Raw genomic sequence first — 18,670 nt, 5'->3', positions numbered from 1 at the left:
CTTAAAGGAACAGCGGACGGGAGGACCGATGGATTTACAAAAAGAAAACGGACGCAGGAAGAAGCAGAAGCATTTGAAGTTAACATTGAGTTAGCGTTTAGTTAGCATTAGCAGTTTTATGATGCAGCGCCCAAACATCATGGATTTGGTTGATTAATTTGAGGTTTATGTGGAGTTACAGTTGGCTAGCATCAACAGTTTTATGATTTCAGCATGCATGGTTCACAGGTGGGGATTTTTTTTATTAATTTATTTATTTTTGGTCAGTACAAGATAATTTACAGTTCACAGTGAGTTAGCATTTGGTTAGCATTGACATTTTTTTTGATGCAATGCAACAGCTGATTATTTTAGTTGTTTAAATAATTTGAGGTTTGAGTTGAGGATTTAGCATTTGGTTAGCATTAGCAGTTTTATGTTTCAAGCTTTCAAAACCTAAAACTAGTGACTGTGATTAGTATACCACAATTTGACGTTGCTGTCATGTTAGCATTTGGTTAGCATTAACAGTTTAATGATTAACTTGAGGTTTATGTAGAGTTACTATTGGCCAACATCGACAGTTTTATGATTTCCTCATGTATGGTTCACAGGTGGAGATGTTTTTTGGTCAGTTCAGGACAATTTAAAGTTCACAGTGAGTCAGCATTTGGTTAGCATCAACAGTTTTATGATGCCGGGTTCACAGCTGGTGAATATGGTTGATATATAAGATCATTTTAAGGTAATACTGGGTTAGCATTTACTTAGCATTGACAGTTTTTTGATGCAATGACCACAACTTATTGTTTTGGTAGGTGGATCCTACTATGAAGTTGACGACATGTTAGCATTTGGTTAGCATCAACACTTTTATGATGCCGCGTTCACTGCTGGTAAATTTGGTTGGTGTAGATTAATTTGCATTTAGCTAGCATTAGCAGCTTTATGATGCAGCACAACTGATGAATTTGGTTGCTTTTACATAATCTGAAGTTGACATTGACTTAGCATTTAGTTAGCATTAACGCTTTAATGAATAAAGCATGCATGGGTCACGTGGTGATTTTTTTGGTCGCTACAGGACAATTTAAAGTTCACAGTGAGTTAGCATTTGGTTAGCATTGACAGTTTTTTGATGCAATACCAACAGCTGATGATTTTAGTTGTTTAAATAATTTGAGGTTTGATTTGAGGATTTAGCATTCAGTTAGCATTAAAGTTTTATATTCCAAGCATGCAAAACCCAGCACTGGTTATTCTGATTGGTATACCATAATCTGAGCTGGGGAAACTGAGGGACCGTATTAAAGGAACAGCTGACGGGAGAAGGGATGGATTTGCAAAGAAGAACTGATGCAGGAACAGGAAGAAGATCATGAAAACGGAGATGCATCTCCCCATATTCTGAGATCGTACGGAGGTTGACGTCGAGGCCATCCTTCCTGACGCTTTCAAACACAACCAGGATGGAGAGATGAAGCTCTCTGCTCGGGGATGGAGAATCAGTGCGACATGGAGAGTTAGCGAGGCGAAGGGGGTGAAGATGTTGGATTAAGGGCAGAGACGTGGCGATGGAGAGAACACAGAGCAGCCTTGTGTACGAGCTAGCGGCGGGGAGCAGAGCTGCATAGCAATCACTTGTTTGCTACGCTTTAATCAGCCAGACAACGCTAAACATTAGCTCGCCTCCTACACTCCAGACTCATTTAATCAGAGCCGTGCATTAGTCTCCTCTTTATACAGCGGTGGAAGGGCAGCAGCTTTCAAAGGAAACATGGAAGAAAGAATGAAAGAGACAGAGGCAGAGAGGATAAAGACTTCTGACTTTTGCCCTCCACAGTTAAAACATTTCCACCAGAGGACAAAGGTGGAGGTCGGAGTTGAGAGGCCTGGCAGGAAAGTTTAGTGGAGATGCAGTTACCAAAACTCAGCACTAGTAGCTGCTGGTTTTAGCTGGTGTTATGTAACCTAAAGTTAAGATTCAGTTAGCATTTAGTTAGCATCGACACTAATGAATAAAGTAAGCACGGCCCACAACAGTTTATTTTAGTTGGAGAAATATAATTTGAAGTTGACCCAAGCTAGCATTTAGTTAGCATCAATAGTTTTATATGTTAAGCATGCATGGCCCACAGGTGGTGATTTTTTTTTTAGTTGGTATAATAAAATTTGAAGTTGTTAGCATTTGGTTAGCATCAGCAGTTTTGTGATGCCAGGTTCACAACTGATGAATCTGGTTGATATATGACATCATTTTAAGGTAATACTGGATTAGCATTTACTTAGCATTAACAGTTTATGATGCATGGCCACAAATTTTGGTTTTGGTTGGTGAAACCCACTATGAAGTTGACGACACATTAGCATTTGGTTAGCATTAGCAGTTTTATGATGTAGCACAGCTGATGAATGTGGTTGGTATTACATAATCTGAAGATGACACTGACTTAGCATTTAGTTAGCATTAACAGTGTAATGAATCAAGCATGCACGGCCCACAACAGTCTGTTTCAGTTGGTGTAATATAATTTGAAGTTGACCCCAGTTGGCATTAGCAGTTTTACATTTTAAGCACACTACTACCACTGACTTTGGCTGTTATGACATAATTAGAAACTAATGCTAAGCTAGCAGTTGATTAGCATTCACAGTTTTATGATTTAGGCATGCAATGGACATTCCTAGTATAGCATAATTTGAATTTTACCTTAAATAGCATTTAGTTAGCATCAGCAGTTTTATATTTTAAGCATGCAATGTTTACAGCTGCTCATTTCAGATGGTACAATGTAATTTAAAGTTCACATTGAGCTAGCAATATGGTTACCATATATAGTTTTATGAAAAAACCATGCAAGACCCACAGATCATGTTTTTGGTAAATCATAAATTGAAGTGCATTTAGTTAGCATTGACAGATTTATGATGCATCGCCCACAATGTGTAGCTTCTTGTTGGTGTAACATAATTTGACATCGGGTTAGCATTTAGTTAGCATATTATTATTATGATCACCACTATAAACAAACTTAACCTTGATAAACACAGACCTACTACTGTAAAATTCTTAGAAAAACTCACCAAAAATTAGTCAAAATGCATTTTTTAAGTTAACAAACATTCTGAAATTAGCAAAGCTACATAGCCTGACTAAAAAGACAATGCATGTTTGTTCTGTTTTCAAAAATAAGGATGTTCCTCATGACTCATTTTCGAGTTGATTAAATAGAAATTTAAATTTAGATTTTTATAAACATAAGAAAATAAACAGAAAACCTTTGAGTAGTTGAGTAAAATTAACAATTAGGTGGAACTAAAATATCATTTAAGAACCGTTTGAACCATTAATAGTGTTGTTTAATATCATAATATTAATTTAAATGCAGTTTAAATGTGCAACAGTTTGCATATAAACACTGAACATTATCCTGCACTGAATAAAAGTAAACAACATAAAAGAGGTTGCAGACTGACATGCTAATGCTAAATCTGTTCATTCAGACACAACCTACATACAACTTTATTTTTATTATTTTCTAGGTCTACATACGGAGAAACCTGCTGTTTTACTGGACGGCTGCTGGTTTGGTTCACAACATCCGGACATTAGTGAGGTACGAGCAGCAACAGCTGGTTAATAATCAGTTTATGACTATTTTTTTATGGAGCTAATTAGTGTAACTACTGCTAGTCCTGAATAAACCCTGGTCTGTTTGATTAAAAATCAAACACTGTGCGTTTAGTGTGGATGCATCCAACAGTTTATGTCTTTCTACTATTGTTTTCCTTCATTTAAGCTCCTTTCTGCTGCTCTTGGCTTCTTATCTGGACCGGCTGGTTAGACGTGATGGGAACTAGGCCAGAGCTTTCTGATTGGAGCAGCAGGAAGCTTCCCTGTGATTTACATACGTATTCCAACACATCAAAGTGTCTCACAATGGCAGCTCGGCCTGCCTTCATCACGTTTCAGTTGGAGGCCCAGTTATTTAAGAGGAGGTAAAACGTGTAAAAATAGCAGGAGTGTGTTTCTGATAAATCAGAGAGGAGATATCCTCAAAATAAACCCAAAAAACACACATCACATCATCATCTCACATCCAGCAGACACCAGATTAGGCTTCTGACTAAATATTGACTATTGGATTTCACAGTTTAAGTGTCATTCTCTGCATAGCAACTCTTCATCCAGATGCAGTGTGGCCTTTACCACCTTCTACCTCCATTCATTCCAATTAGAAACTATCGACAAAAACCTGAAAGACACAACAAAAACCAGATGTAACGACATAAACAAGACATATAACAACAGAAATAACACAAAACAACAAAAACATGACAGAAAATGACAAAAATGAGACATAAAAGAACAGAAACCAGACGCAGCGTGGTCTTTACCACCTTCTACCTCCATTCATTCCAATTAGAAACTGTCGACAGCACAAGAGTCGGGGTCTTTTTCTGAAGATCTCCCACCAAAACCGCTCCTTTCTTCAAATGTTTTCATGCTGGTGTGTTTGAGGAATTGGCAGCTGTGGCCTATTTGCATTCGAAGAGTTGCTGTGTTTGGTTCAGACTCTTTTCTGTGGCTCTCTAACGAAGGTTAACTCGTTTAAAGGAAGCAGGAGGCCGGCGTGTTTCTACTGGAAGTCAATGGGAATCCAAAAACACAAGCAGACATGCAAATTTCTCTCCAAATTGATTGAGTCGCCAACTGCCGCTGATGCTTCTCATGTTATGTCCTTGAAAAACAAACTCTTCTGCAGGAGCTTGAGGTGAACAAAACTAAACCTCTTATCTAGACAAAACACAGCATTTAGGAATATGATGGAGGAATCTGAACGTGTTGATGAAACAGAAAACGACTGAAACGAAACATGACAAAAACAAGACACAGAACAGAAATGAACCAGAAAATATAAAAAAAACAGACAGAAAATGACCTAAACAAGACAGAAAACAATAAAAAAAGACACAAAATGACAAAAATAAGACAGAACGACAAAAATGAGACAGAAAACTACGAAAACCAGATACAAAATGACAAAAACCAACACTAAACAACAAATACAAGACACAAAACAAAAAAATAAGACACAGAATGACAAAAACAAGTCAGAAAACAACAAAAATGAGACACATAACAAAAACAAGACACAGAATGACAAAAGTAAGAGACAAAATGGCAAAAACAAGACAAAAAATTTGAAAAACGAGACACTGACAAACACAAGACATTTTAATAAATTCCATCAACTTTTTCTTCAAAATGTGCACAAAAACCTGTAATGGAAACAGAGTTAAAATAAAGAAATTCTGTGTAACATCAGATGAGTTTGTGCTTCGTTGGCGTTTCTGCGTTGCTGCCATTAAAACTTCACATCGAAGCTCCGCTCCGTCAGAATCTACTCCAGCTGATGGAAGCAGATCTGCTTTTCAGGCATTCAGCTGACACCGAGCATCGGTCCAGATAAATGAAAGTCAGGACTTATGAACTCCACCATCACAAACAGCCTGCAGACAAACAGCCAGACACTCCAACCGTCGACAAAGCTTTTCTCACATTCATCAGTAAATCAGGAGCAGCTAAAATCAAAGTTTACACTCACTGCCAACATCACTCCAGGATATAGACTGATCCACGACTAACATCCAGCAGATAGACGGATCCACACCCAGCAGATAGACTGATCCGGTATCAGCCTCTAAATCAGTCAGAAGGTTGTTGTGGTTCTCAGTGGGCGACTAAATCCTGGTGTTTGGGTTCAGATATGGGATCTGTAATGAAAACAGCAAAGATAATGAAGGATTTAATCCATTTCCCTCCTGCAGAGTTAAAAAACAACCAAAAAACTTTTTGTTTATACAGTTTCAGCTTTTATTTTACAGATGTTCCCTGTTTCATTCAGTTACAGTTAAAACCAGAAAAATCACATTAAAAAGTCATAATTTACATGTTAATCATAAAATAACTAAATTAAAAAATAGTAATTTATTATTATACAATGTTTGATTGTAATATGTTCACTTTTTTACTGTTTTTAAATCAGCAAAAATATAATTTTACAGATATTTGCCATTATTTAAGAAAAACAGGATGTTTATAGTTTTTAAACTGTTATTTTACAGATTGTCCTTGTTTCATTAAATTACAGATAATATTCACCACTATTTCTAATAAAAATACGTATCTCAACGACAGCAAAATGGTTTTTAAACCATGATTTTCTCTTGTTTTTAATCAAATTCTAGATCATATCTAGTAAAAATCACAAAAAATATTAATTTACATGACGATGATAAAAAAATTATATTTAAAAGAAAAAAATCTGTAAATTGAGGAGAAATTTTATTGTTATTTTACAGACTTTCACAGCCTTGTTAAATATCTGGATTTGTATAAATATTAGTTTGTTTTTCTACAAAGTGTGTCAAATTACACTGTTTTGTTGTATTTAAATTAGATTTAAAAAGGTCTTATTTTTCAGATATTTGTTGTTTATTTCAGATTTTTGTTTCTTTGTTTTTAGCCCCATTTTTCTGGCACAATCCCGACAAATTCCCCAGTTTTTTAGTAATATTTCTTTATATTTCTGACATGCCTGTATGTTGTAACTCCTGGTGTTTTAATTCTGATGTTTCCACTCAGACGGATCATTTCTTGCTGTATAGTTTTAATTACAGACGGTATCTGGACGTGTTCCTCTCCTCTACGTCTTGTTTTCTCCTCCTGCCGTCCGATACGAGTGAAGACCTCCTGTGTTTCCTGGAGATGGAAACCTCCCGCTGAGCTCCAGAGACTCTCCTGTGTTCTCCTGCAGCTCTGCTCCCAGCGGGGTTCCTCCTCGGTTCCTCCTCACTCCATCTCCTGTCATTAACTGATCCTCCAGATGGAGAAACTCGGATCTCTTCCTCTTTAACATCCATCACACTGCAAAAACTCTAAATCCTACCAAGTCTATTTGTCTTATTTTTTGTCAAAATGTCTCATCCCACTTGATTTAAGATAAATTCACCTAACAAGAGACATTTCAGCAAGATGGAGGGACAATGCATTTTAAATATCTTGTTAAGTCAAACAATCTAGAAATTATCTTGTTTTGAGTTGAATTTTACAAGAAAACTCAAAATAAGTTTAACCCTCCTGTTGTCTTCATTTACTGGCACCAAAAAATATTGTTTCCTTGTGTGAAAAAATTCCAAAAATTCAACAAAAAAAATCCCCAAATTTCTGAAAATTTGCAAAACCTTCAGGGAGAAAATTCCAGTAATTCTTTAAAAGTTTCACTTAAAAGTTTTATTTAAAAAAAAAAAAAAAAAATCTCCCAAGTTTGGCAAGAAAATTCTTGTAAATATTTTCAAAAAATGAGTAAAAATCTTCCAAAAAAATCCTAAAAATATCTAAAGTGATTCCATATATATCAGTAAAACTTCTAATATTTTCTTTAAGAACATCCACATTAAAAAAAAAAAAAAAATCAACCAAAATCCAGTGAAATTTCTTTTTTTCCCCACCAAAAAATGTTCAAAAATTTCCCCAAAATGTTGAAAATGTGGACATCAGAAGTTTCACAGTGAAAATATATTTTTTCTTCCCACATTTTCAAACTTTAAAACGGGTCAATTTTGACCGACCGGACGACACGAGGGTTAATACAGCTCAAATTAGGAGGTTACCTCAAAGAAAAAAATCCATTTTTGAGTGAAAAACTGCTTTTTTTTTTTTTTTTTTTTTTAAAGCATGTCTGGCTTATATTAAGACACCTAAGTTTGACAATCCTGGTAAAATAGAGCTTGAAATAAGTTTTCTTGTTTTGAGAGGAGCATTTTTTTTCCAGTGCAGCTTCGTCTTTGCTTTAGTTCCTCTCGGTGTTGAGAGCTGCCTTTGGGCTTCCTCCTCTGACCGGCTGTAGAGTGGACTTTATGCTAATTGTTCTCCTTCTCCTCCCACAGACCGAAGATTCCATCTGAAGACCCCTCTGGTGAAAATCCACCTTCCAACCTCACTAACGTGGAGTTTTTGGAGGACAGAGCATGGGCGATATTAGCCGTCAGCTAAGCTCAGCGCTACATCCCATCAGAGGTCATTGAGGTTTAACTGGACCTGATAGACATTCTTCAGCGTTCTCCACTTCCTCCTGGAGGATCTGGAGGTGTTCCCAGGCCAGATGAATTAGACAAAAAGATGGAAAATGACAAAAAACTGGACAAAAAATAACAAGAGACTGAAAATGACAAAAAAAAAAAAAACCAGACAAAAAACTGCAAAAAGAGACTGAAATTGTCAAAAAATGAAAGAAAAAGCAACAAAATGAGATTGAAAATGACAAAAACACAACACAGATTGAAAAGTCAGGTTATTTTGGGTTATTTAAGTGTGGAAACATCTGGTGAGTTTTCGTACTGGTTCTGCAGCTTTTCTACATAAGGTTTGACAAAAATCAGTAAAAAGACTGAAAATGTGACTTCAGAGATGCAGATGGATTCATGTGTGAAGTCAGAATAAGATGCTTTTGTTTGTAGAGAATGTTTCCGTGGACGGTCGTGCAGCTCCCAGCGGGTCGCTCTTCATCACCACTTTAGACGACTGGAGACTAGAAGAAGCTGCTCAGACGACCTCAGCTCCAGGTAGATTCTAGTTTCAGTCGGTTCCTGAACACTTCCAGGTGATCAGTGATCTGTTCTGGACTCGCTCTGGTGGATCCCTGCATTCCTCTGGGTGACAATTAGCTCATAACAAGCGCTGCACTCGGACCCGGGGAACAGTTAGCCATTTGTCAATACAACACAACAGCAACACAACAACAGCACAACAACAGCAACACAACAACAGCAGCACAACAGCAGCAGCACAACAACAGCAGCACAACAACACAACAGCAACACAACAACAGCAGCACAACAACAGCAACACAACAACAGCAACACAACAACAGCAACACAACAACAGCAACACAACAACAGCAGCACAACAGCAGCAGCACAACAACAGCAACACAACAACAGCAACACAACAGCACAACAACAGCAACACAACAACAGCAGCACAACAGCAGCAGCACAACAACAGCAGCACAACAACACAACAGCAACACAACAACAGCAGCACAACAACAGCAACACAACAACAGCAACACAACAACAGCAACACAACAACAGCAGCACAACAGCAGCAGCACAACAACAGCAACACAACAGCAGCACAACAACAGCAACACAACAGCACAACAACAGCAACACAACAACAGCAGCAGCACAACAACAGCAACACAACAACAGCAACACAACAGCAGCACAACAACAGCAACACAACAACAGCAACACAACAACAGCAACACAACAACAGCAGCACAACAGCAGCAGCACAACAGCAGCAGCACAACAACAGCAACACAACAACAGCAACACAACAGCAGCACAACAACAGCAACACAACAACAGCAACACAACAGCACAACAACAGCAACACAACAACAGCAACACAACAGCAGCAGCACAACAGCACAACAACAGCAACACAACAGCACAACAACAGCAACACAACAGCACAACAACAGCAACACAACAGCAGCAGCACAACAGCAGCAACACAACAGCAGCACAACAACAACACAACAGCACAACAACAACACAACAGCAACACATTAGCAGCAGCAGCACAACAGCAGCAGCACAACAACAACAACACAACAGCAACACAACAACAGCAGCACAACAACACAAACGCCCACTGAGGGACTGGTTGAGTTATGGAGCTGCCAGGAAAATCCTCGTAAGGAGCCGCACACTTCATCACCAGACAACGCACAATAAGAGAGGAAATAAAGGCTGATGTAGAATCACCCACCCACCGCTTTATTAGGAACACCAGATAATCAGCCAATCAGCTCAGCGCACGTAGACGAAGCGACTACTGCACAAAATAACACAAAAATCTCAAACATGAGTTCTAACTTTTCCAAAATGAGTCAAAATTTGTCTAAAATTACTTGAAATGCATCCAAAATTATTAAATTTGTCCAAAATAAGGTTAAAATTTCTCAAAATAACTCAAAATGTGTCCAAAGTTACTCATTTTTGTCCAAAACAAGAACAAAGTTTGTCCAAAATGACACATTTGTTTCCAAAACAAGCTAAAACTGCACAAAATAACAGAAAAAAACTCAAAAAAATTGATCTAATTTGTCCAAAATGACTCAAGATTTGTACAAAAATACTTAGAATTTGTCCAAAATTATTTGAAATTGGACTGAAATTACTCAAAATATGTCCAAAAATAACACAGTTTCCCCCCAGAACAAACTAAAACCACACAAAATGACTGAAAAATCTCAAAAATTAGATTTAACTTGTCCCAAAGGACTCAAAATTTGCCCAGAAAGACATAGAATTTATTTAAAATGACTAGAAATACGTCTAAACTTACTAAAATTTGTCCAAAACAAGGGTAAAATTGTTCAAAATGTCTCAAAATGTGCCCAAAGATACTTAAAAATTGTCTGAAATGGCAAAAAATGTGTCCAAAAAATGTTAATATTGCTCATAATAACTCAAAATGTGTCCGAAATTACTCACAATTGTCAAAACTTGTTCAAAATGACACATTTCCCCCCAAAACAAGCTAAAACTGCACAAAACAACACAAAAACCTTAACAATGAGAGCTAACTTTTCCAAAATGAAATCTCAAAATTTGTACAAAAAAAACTTAGAATTTGTCCAAAATTACTTGAAGTTGGACTGAAATTACTCAAAATATGTCCAAAATGACACCATTTCCCCTAAAACAAGTTAAAACTGCACAAAATTACTCAAAAACCTAAAAAATGAGATCTAAAAATAACAAAAAGGATTGAAAATGATTTTTTAAAATGGGATAAAAACAAAAAAAGAGATAGAAAATGACAAAAAACAACAAAGATTGATAATGACAAAAAATGACCCCACAAAAAACGAACAAAAATATTGAAAATGAGAAAAAAAATTGGTTTAAACAGCATAAAGCATGGATCCATCCTGCCTTGTTTCAACGGTTCAGGCTGGTGGTGTGACAGATAAGTTGATAGGTTTAGATGAAAAACCTTTAAACAAAACACAAAAGAACAATGTTCACACTATCGATTTCGGCAGATAGTAGCAGCCATTCCCCATGTACAGTTTCACCTCATTAGCAAATGCCGCTCAATTTATGTTTGTTAACCTCAACATCAAATACCTGAAGCAACAAACCATGGCATGACCAATTTTCAAACAAATCCTGTGCCACACATGAGTTTACCTGCATTTTAGAGTTGATTTTAATCACATTTTAACAAGTTTTACTCTTAACATTTCTATCGGACTTTTTAAACTATTTTTATACTTTTTAATTCATATTTTAAAATTATTTAAAGTACATTCCGTTCCAGATCCAATAAATAAACTAATAAAATAAAGTGCATAGTACAAAGCCACCACTACAAACTGAATGAGATTAACTGGTTTTTAACCTTCGCTGGAAAACCTCTAATTAGCACCAATTAGCCTGCAATCTTATTTTCAACTGAGCAATTACAAACACACAGCAGTTATCGGCATCCAGACAGAAAGTTAACAAGCCGCCGCTCCGTGGCTAATGCTAATGCTAATGCTAACACGTTCTGCAGGTTAAACAGTCTCCCAGATCTTTCATGGTTCTGCTCTTACCGGCTGCTACCTGGATTTCTGTAGATGAAGCAGTCCTGCACAGTTTGCCGCAGATCCTCACGCTCACAGCCACTTTATTTATTTGAGGAGCTCATTCATTCCCCTTCCTCCTCAGTGCTGCGTGTGTCCCTTTTTATGCCGCAGGTAGGAAACCTGCAGCCGCAGATTGGTTCCGCCCCAGCTGAGTGGAGCACCTGTGGAATGCTTCTTCTTTCTATCAGACTTCAGCTTCTTCTTTCTATCAGATTTTAGCTTCTTCTATCAGATTTCAGCTTCTTCTTTCTATCAGACTTCAGCTTCTTCTTTCTATCAGATTTCAGCTTCTTCTATCAGACTTCAGCTTCTTCTTTCTATCAGATTTCAGCTTCTTCTATCAGATTTCAGCTTCTTCTATCAGATTTCAGCTTCTTCTTTCTATCAGACTTCAGCTTCTTCTTTCTATCAGATTTCAGCTTCTTCTATCAGATTTCAGCTTCTTCTATCAGATTTCAGCTTCTTCTATCAGACTTCAGCTTCTTCTTTCTATCAGATTTCAGCTTCTTCTATCAGATTTCAGCTTCTTCTTTCTATCAGACTTCAGCTTCTTCTTTCTATCAGATTTCAGCTTCTTCTATCAGATTTCAGCTTCTTCTTTCTATCAGGTTTCAGCTTCTTCTTTCTATCAGACTTAAGCTTCTTCTTTCTATCAGGTTTCAGCTTCTTCTTTCTATCAGGTTTCAGCTTCTTCTTTCTATCAGATTTCAGCTTCTTCTTTCTATCAGACTTCAGCTTCTTCTTTCTATCAGATTTCAGCTTCTTCTATCAGATTTCAGCTTCTTCTTTCTATCAGGTTTCAGCTTCTTCTTTCTATCAGATTTCAGCTTCTTCTTTCTATCAGGTTTCAGCTTCTTCTTTCTATCAGATTTCAGCTTCTTCTTTCTATCAGATTTCAGCTTCTTCTATCAGATTTCAGCTTCTTCTTTCTATCAGATTTCAGCTTCTTCTATCAGATTTCAGCTTCTTCTTTCTATCAGGTTTCAGCTTCTTCTTTCTATCAGATTTCAGCTTCTTCTTTCTATCAGATTTCAGCTTCTTCTATCAGATTTCAGCTTCTTCTTTCTATCAGATTTCAGCTTCTTCTATCAGATTTCAGCTTCTTCTTTCTATCAGATTTCAGCTTCTCCCAGTTTGACTTGACAGTGATGGTGTCATGGTGTGGAGGATATTTTCTTGGTACCAACTGATCATGGTTTAAACTCCACAGCCTACCTGAGTATTGTTGCTAACCATCTCCATCCCATAATGGCCACAGTGGACCGTCTTCTGATGCTACTTCTCCATATCATAAAGCTCAGATCATCTCAGACTGGTTTCTAGAACATGACGATGAGTTCTCTGTTCTCCAACGACCTCCACAGTCTCCAGATCTCAGTCCAGTAGAACCTTTGGGATGTGGAGGAAAGTGGATCATGGATGTTCAGCTGATAAATCTGCAGCAACCGAGTGATGCTATAATGTCAACATGAACCAGAACTTCTGAGGAATAAAGTCTGAGAACAGAACCTTTTCCCAGGGTGTTCCTAATAAAGTGGCCACTGAGTGTAGAATCATCAGGGAGTGAATTAGCCGTTTTCTCTCATTAAAATTGATGTTTGCGTCGACATTCTGGCGAACTCTAAGCAGCGATTAGCATGCAGCCGACCACCGAGGAAAAATGTCAGACGGACAGACACAGATGAAGCAGAAAGACCAGAAAATACAGGAGAAAGACCAGAGATTCAGATTCACAGAGAAAATAAAACGCTGGAAAATGAAGCAGAAGCTGATGTTGTTTTCAGATGAAAACATGATGTCTGATATTTACCTGGAGTCAGAGAGCTCAGGAGGAAACTAGTCTGGTTGAGAACAGCAGAAGGCCCGGTTCTGTAAAATCCAGCAGGACGACAGCGTTCATGTAAAATACAAAACAAGCAGCCTGTGGATCTAAAATGCATAAAATCAAACATTTATGAAGAAAAAAATCTACACAGCTGTCCAGATGCAGATGTTTAAATTCTAAATCAGCTTTAACTGATTATAAATATGACAAAACAACATAACTAGTCATTAACCCTCCTGTTGTCCTCATTTACGGGCACCAAAAATATTGTTTCCTTGTCTGAAAAAAATCCGAAAAATTCAGCAAAAAAGTTTCCCAAATTTCTGAAAATTTGCAAACCTTCAGGAAGAAAATTCCAATAATTCCTTAAAAGTGTACCTTCAAGTTTTATTTTTAAAAAATCCCACAAATTTGGCAAGAAAATTCTTGTAAATATTCTCAAAAAATGAGTAAAAATCTTAAAAAAAAACCCTAAAAATATCTAAAGTGATTTCATATATATCAGTAAAACTTCTAATATTCTCTTTAAGAACTTTCACATAAAAATCAACCAAAATCCAGCGAAATTCACTGGATTTTGATTAATTTTTATGTGAATGTTCTTAAAGAACATATTTTTAACATTTCTTTTTTAGGGGAAATTTTTTTAAATAAAATTTTGAAGGGAGACTTTCAAAGAATTATTGGAATTTTCTTCCTGAAGGTTTTGCAAATTTTCAGAAATTTGCGGAATTTTTTTGCAGAATTTTTGGATTTTTTTCAGACAAGGAAACTATATTTTTGGGTGCCTGTAAATGAGAACAACAGGAGGGTTAACAGAACTTTAATTCAGAGTTCTTGATGTTTCAGTTAACGGCTCTAGTGAGGAAATAAACGTCTCTGAAGTGAAGAAGGAAAGAAGGAAAATGTAAACTCAGATTATGTCTTTTTGTGTTTTTATTCTGTAAAACGTTGAATCAGTTCTCAGTGTTTGGATTCTGCTGTGCTCCAGATCTGATCTTTATCTCACACTGATGGACGGAAAACACACAAAACACACAAAAACACACACTGGGTGGTCATCAGAGAGTGTGTGTTTTTTAGTGTGTTAATGTGTGTGTTAATGTGTGTGTTATCTGATGACTGAGGGCTGCCTCAGATAGAAGCTGATCTGTTTAGAGTTTAACTTCAACGATTCAACTCTGGGTCACGTCACTGGAATCAGATTATTTCTGACAGAGTGTTGTCTCTGATACCAGATTAGATTCACCAGATTTAAATTCAGGATCCACAGCTGGAACTCAGTGGAACTGAAGTGAATGGATCTTAAATTTCTGAATAATATGTGCAACTGTAGTCACAGGAACATCAAGCTGCTTGGAGATGGTCTTCTAGCCTTTACCTTTAACATGCTGGTCTATAATTTTCTTTCTAATCTCCTGAGACAACTCTCTCCTTGGCTTCCTCTGGTCCATGTTTAGTGTGGTACACACCATGTCACCAAACAGCACAGTGACTACTGTAACCCTATAAATAGGCCGACTGACTGATTACAAGTTTGTAGACACCTGTGATGCTAATTAGAAGACACACCTTGATTGAACATGTCTCTATGGTCACATTATTTTCAGTCTTTTCTAGGGGAACCATCATTTTTGTCCAGGCCTGTTTCATGAGTTTATTTTTTTAAATAATTCTGTTAAACCACAGTTCAAAAGCAATGTCTGATTTTCATGTTTGATTTTTCTTTCATTAACTGAGGGGTACCAACAATTCTGTCCATGTGTGTAGATGTTGACTACCTTGACAGTTTTGGTGAGAGCTCTCGCCTTCTTCAGAAGCGTCTCACTGAAGAAGGCGAGAGCTTTCACCGAAACTGTCAAGGTAGTCAACATCTATCTATTCACTTTATGTCTGAACAAAAGAACTCAAAGCGACTGTATCAGTAAGAAGACATGATGAAGGTTTTTGAGCTATTATGAGTCCACATCAACATTTAGTCTAAACATCTAAAACCTGGACTCTTGTCTGGTTAAACTTTCCTCATATCAGATTCTACTGATGCTAGAGCCTCAAAAGTTGGTGAAATGTCAACCAAAGACTATTTTAGTAGAAATATGGATCCATCCATAGATACACACTTACAGGAACTTTATGGAGACACTAGATCAGCTTTGATTGGAAATTTTACTCTTATTGTCTTTTATAAGCATCAATAATTGTTCATTATTGTCATTTTGACAATTATGTGTCATTTTGGACAAGTTTTTTTTAAAATATTAGATTATTTTTTTGTCATTTTTGACAGATTTTAAGACCAAATATCTAAAACCTATAACCTTGTCTTGTTATACTAGCCTCATATCAGATTCTACTGATGCTAGAGACTCACAAGTTGGTGAAATGTCAACCAAAGACTGTCTTTCTGGAGATATTGAACCTTTAAATCGCTTCACAGGTGACATGTTTCATTGAGGGTGAAAATCCTAAAATTTCCAGGCTTGAAAACATCTAAAATTTGAAATTTTGGGTCCAACATCAGTGAAGTGCGAAACAAATGTGAGCAGCTGCAGCAGAACTTCAGAAACAGGAGCTTGAACCTCTTCAGGTTTTAGTTTCAGTCTGAAGAGGCTCTTTGGAGAACTTCAGGAATGCTGAATTCAGAGTTCCTGCATGTTAATGAAACCAACAGAAAGAAGAGTTTCTGCTAATCCTCAAATTTTCCCTCTAGATTTCCATTCTTCTGGATGTATTTATTTTATAACGTTAAGCTTCCCAGTGACCCAGTAAACTGTTTGTTCTATTATTTAGTCTCACCAGAGTCTGGGTTGTTTCCTCATCAGGTGAAGCCCTCCTCATAGCATCACCCTCTGAGAAGAAGCACATGAAAGCAGCTTTCTTTTCACGGACCAGGACTGATATTTGCCAAATTGTGGAGCTACAAAGGCAGCCTGAGCTCATTATTGAATCTGAAGACGGCTTTGAAGCGTTAACATCAGCCAGACGACGAACACTACATCCCATAACCAGGACAATTAGTTAATAATTCACACCAGGACAACGGAGGAGGGGAAGCTCCACATCTGAAGAGTCTGTTGGAGAGGAGATCTTCAGCCCCGAGGCCATAAACCAGGAGGAAGAAGAAGAAGCTTCATGGCTCCGCTGCTGGTTTTATTTTACACTGGAAAAAATGCCCCTCTCAAAACAAGAAAAAAAAAATTACTTCAAGGAACTTTTACCTTGAAATAAATTTCACAGTGAAACTTCTGATGTCCACATTTTCAACATTTTTGGGAATTTTTTGAACATTTTTGGTGGAGAAAAAGAAATGTTAAAAATATTTTCTTTAAGAACATTCACACGCATCTGTTTGTGGTGATTTTGTGTCACTCTGTAGTGATTTTAAGTCTTTTAGCAACAACATACATTTTTTAAGTTAATCACCGGTTAGGAAAACAGTTGTCAGTGGAGCTTTAGTTCAAACATTTTCTCACACTGAATCTGTAAAATAGTTCTTTGGAAACAGAACTGTGTATATGTATCTGTAATGAAATAATTCACGTCTAATTTAAACCAAACGCTTCTCTAACTGGAACTCTTCACTTCTACTGAGCAGGAACTGAAAACTGGCCCTTGAGAGAAGCTAATTGAATTTCTTCTGTCACTCAGACTGACTTCAGCGTAAAGATCCTGTTTGTTGACACCTTGAGGCGGCATCAGTCACCCTGTGAGCTGATTGGACGCTACCTGAGCTCCACTTTTACCTTGAATGCGGCTGTCAGTCACATCGGGACGCCCTCAGCGGTGAGTCGAATGTGGGTTATTAGTGGTGAAACTCCTCCATGAGCAGAATCTCATCTCAGCATCTGCAGCTGAAGGCGTTGCTTTAAATGTGAGCAGCACACAGCTATCGCTATCAGCTGGAGGAGGAACAGATACTGGAGGTAAAAAGCTTGACCGAATGTTCTGGATCAGAGCAGAACTCCGCTTATACAGACGTCCAGCATCGCTCTGCAGACTCAAACCGTTTGAAGTTTACACATTTTAGATGTTTAAATCAGTAAAGTCGTCACATCTGCTGCTATTTTCACTCCTGATTCTTACTGACTGGGTCTTAATTTAAGTATAAAGATAATAAAAAACCCATCACACATGCTGAGACGAGCTGTAAAGTTTACCCAGAATGCACTGTTTTCAGGTTTTCTCCATCCCCATATCATCACACTCCCACCTTGGTGCTTCACTGTCAGGACTATGCATTCACTGTGGTTGTCAAAATGATCACAAAGAGACAAACAACCACAAATACACACAAAACAACCACAGAGAAACACAAAATAACCACAGAGAGACACAAAATAACCACAGAGAGACACAAAACAACCACAAAGATACAAAAAAACTGACATAAAACCACAGACACAAAAGAACCACAGAGAGACACAAAACAACCACAAATAGACACAAAACAACCACAAAGAGACACAAAATAACCACAAAGACAGCAAACAACCACAAAGAGACACAGAACAACCACAAGGAGACAAAACACCCATAGTTATTTTACATCTTTTTGCAGTGATTGTGTGTTTTTGTTGTGATTTTGGATCTTTTTGTTGTCCTTTTCCATCTTTTTGTTGTGATGTTGTGTATTTTTGCAGTGATTTTTGTGTGTTTTTGCAGTGATTTTGTGTGTTTTTGCAGTGATTTTGTATTTTTGCAGTGATTTTGTGTGTTTTTGCAGTGATTTTGTGTATTTTTGCAGTGATTTTGTGTATTTTTGCAGTGATTTTGTGTATTTTTTGCAGTGATTTTGTGTATTTTTGAAGTGATTTTGTATTTGTGCAGTGATTTTGTGTATTTTTGCAGTGATTTTGTGTGTTTTTGCAGTGACTGTGTGTTTTTGCAGTGACTTTGTGTGTTTTTTGAAGTGATTTTGTGTATTTTTGAAGTGATTTTGGGTTTTTGCAGTGACTGTGTGTTTTTGCAATGATTTTGTGTGTTTTTGCAGTGACTTGGTGTGTTTTTGCGGTGATTTTGTGTATTTTTGCAGTGATTTTGTGTGTTTTTGCAGTGATTTTGTATTTTTGCAGTGATTTTGTGTATTTTTTGCAGTGATTTTGTGTTTTGAAGTGATTTTGTGTATTTTTGAAGTGATTTTATGTTTTTA

The 18,670-nt window shown here is 37.1% G+C and overlaps 1 long non-coding RNA gene across 1 annotated transcript in view; it reads right to left on the bottom strand.

Annotated features, from left to right (window-relative positions):
- The window catches only part of LOC111564342 (uncharacterized), a 13,292-nt gene extending 1,470 nt beyond the window's left edge, over positions 1 to 11,822 (bottom strand). The window contains exons 1-2 of the long non-coding RNA XR_002745775.3: positions 11,664 to 11,822; positions 5,589 to 5,757 (exon numbers count right to left, since the gene is read on the bottom strand). This is a non-coding gene — a long non-coding RNA (uncharacterized LOC111564342). The remainder of the gene's footprint in view (positions 1 to 5,588; positions 5,758 to 11,663) is intronic.
- Positions 11,823 to 18,670: the final 6,848 nt, after the last annotated feature.

This window comes from Amphiprion ocellaris, chromosome 16, assembly GCF_022539595.1.
Source record: "Amphiprion ocellaris isolate individual 3 ecotype Okinawa chromosome 16, ASM2253959v1, whole genome shotgun sequence".
Classification (NCBI taxonomy): Eukaryota; Metazoa; Chordata; class Actinopteri; family Pomacentridae; genus Amphiprion; species Amphiprion ocellaris.
This window is presented reverse-complemented; position numbering and strand designations above follow the sequence as displayed.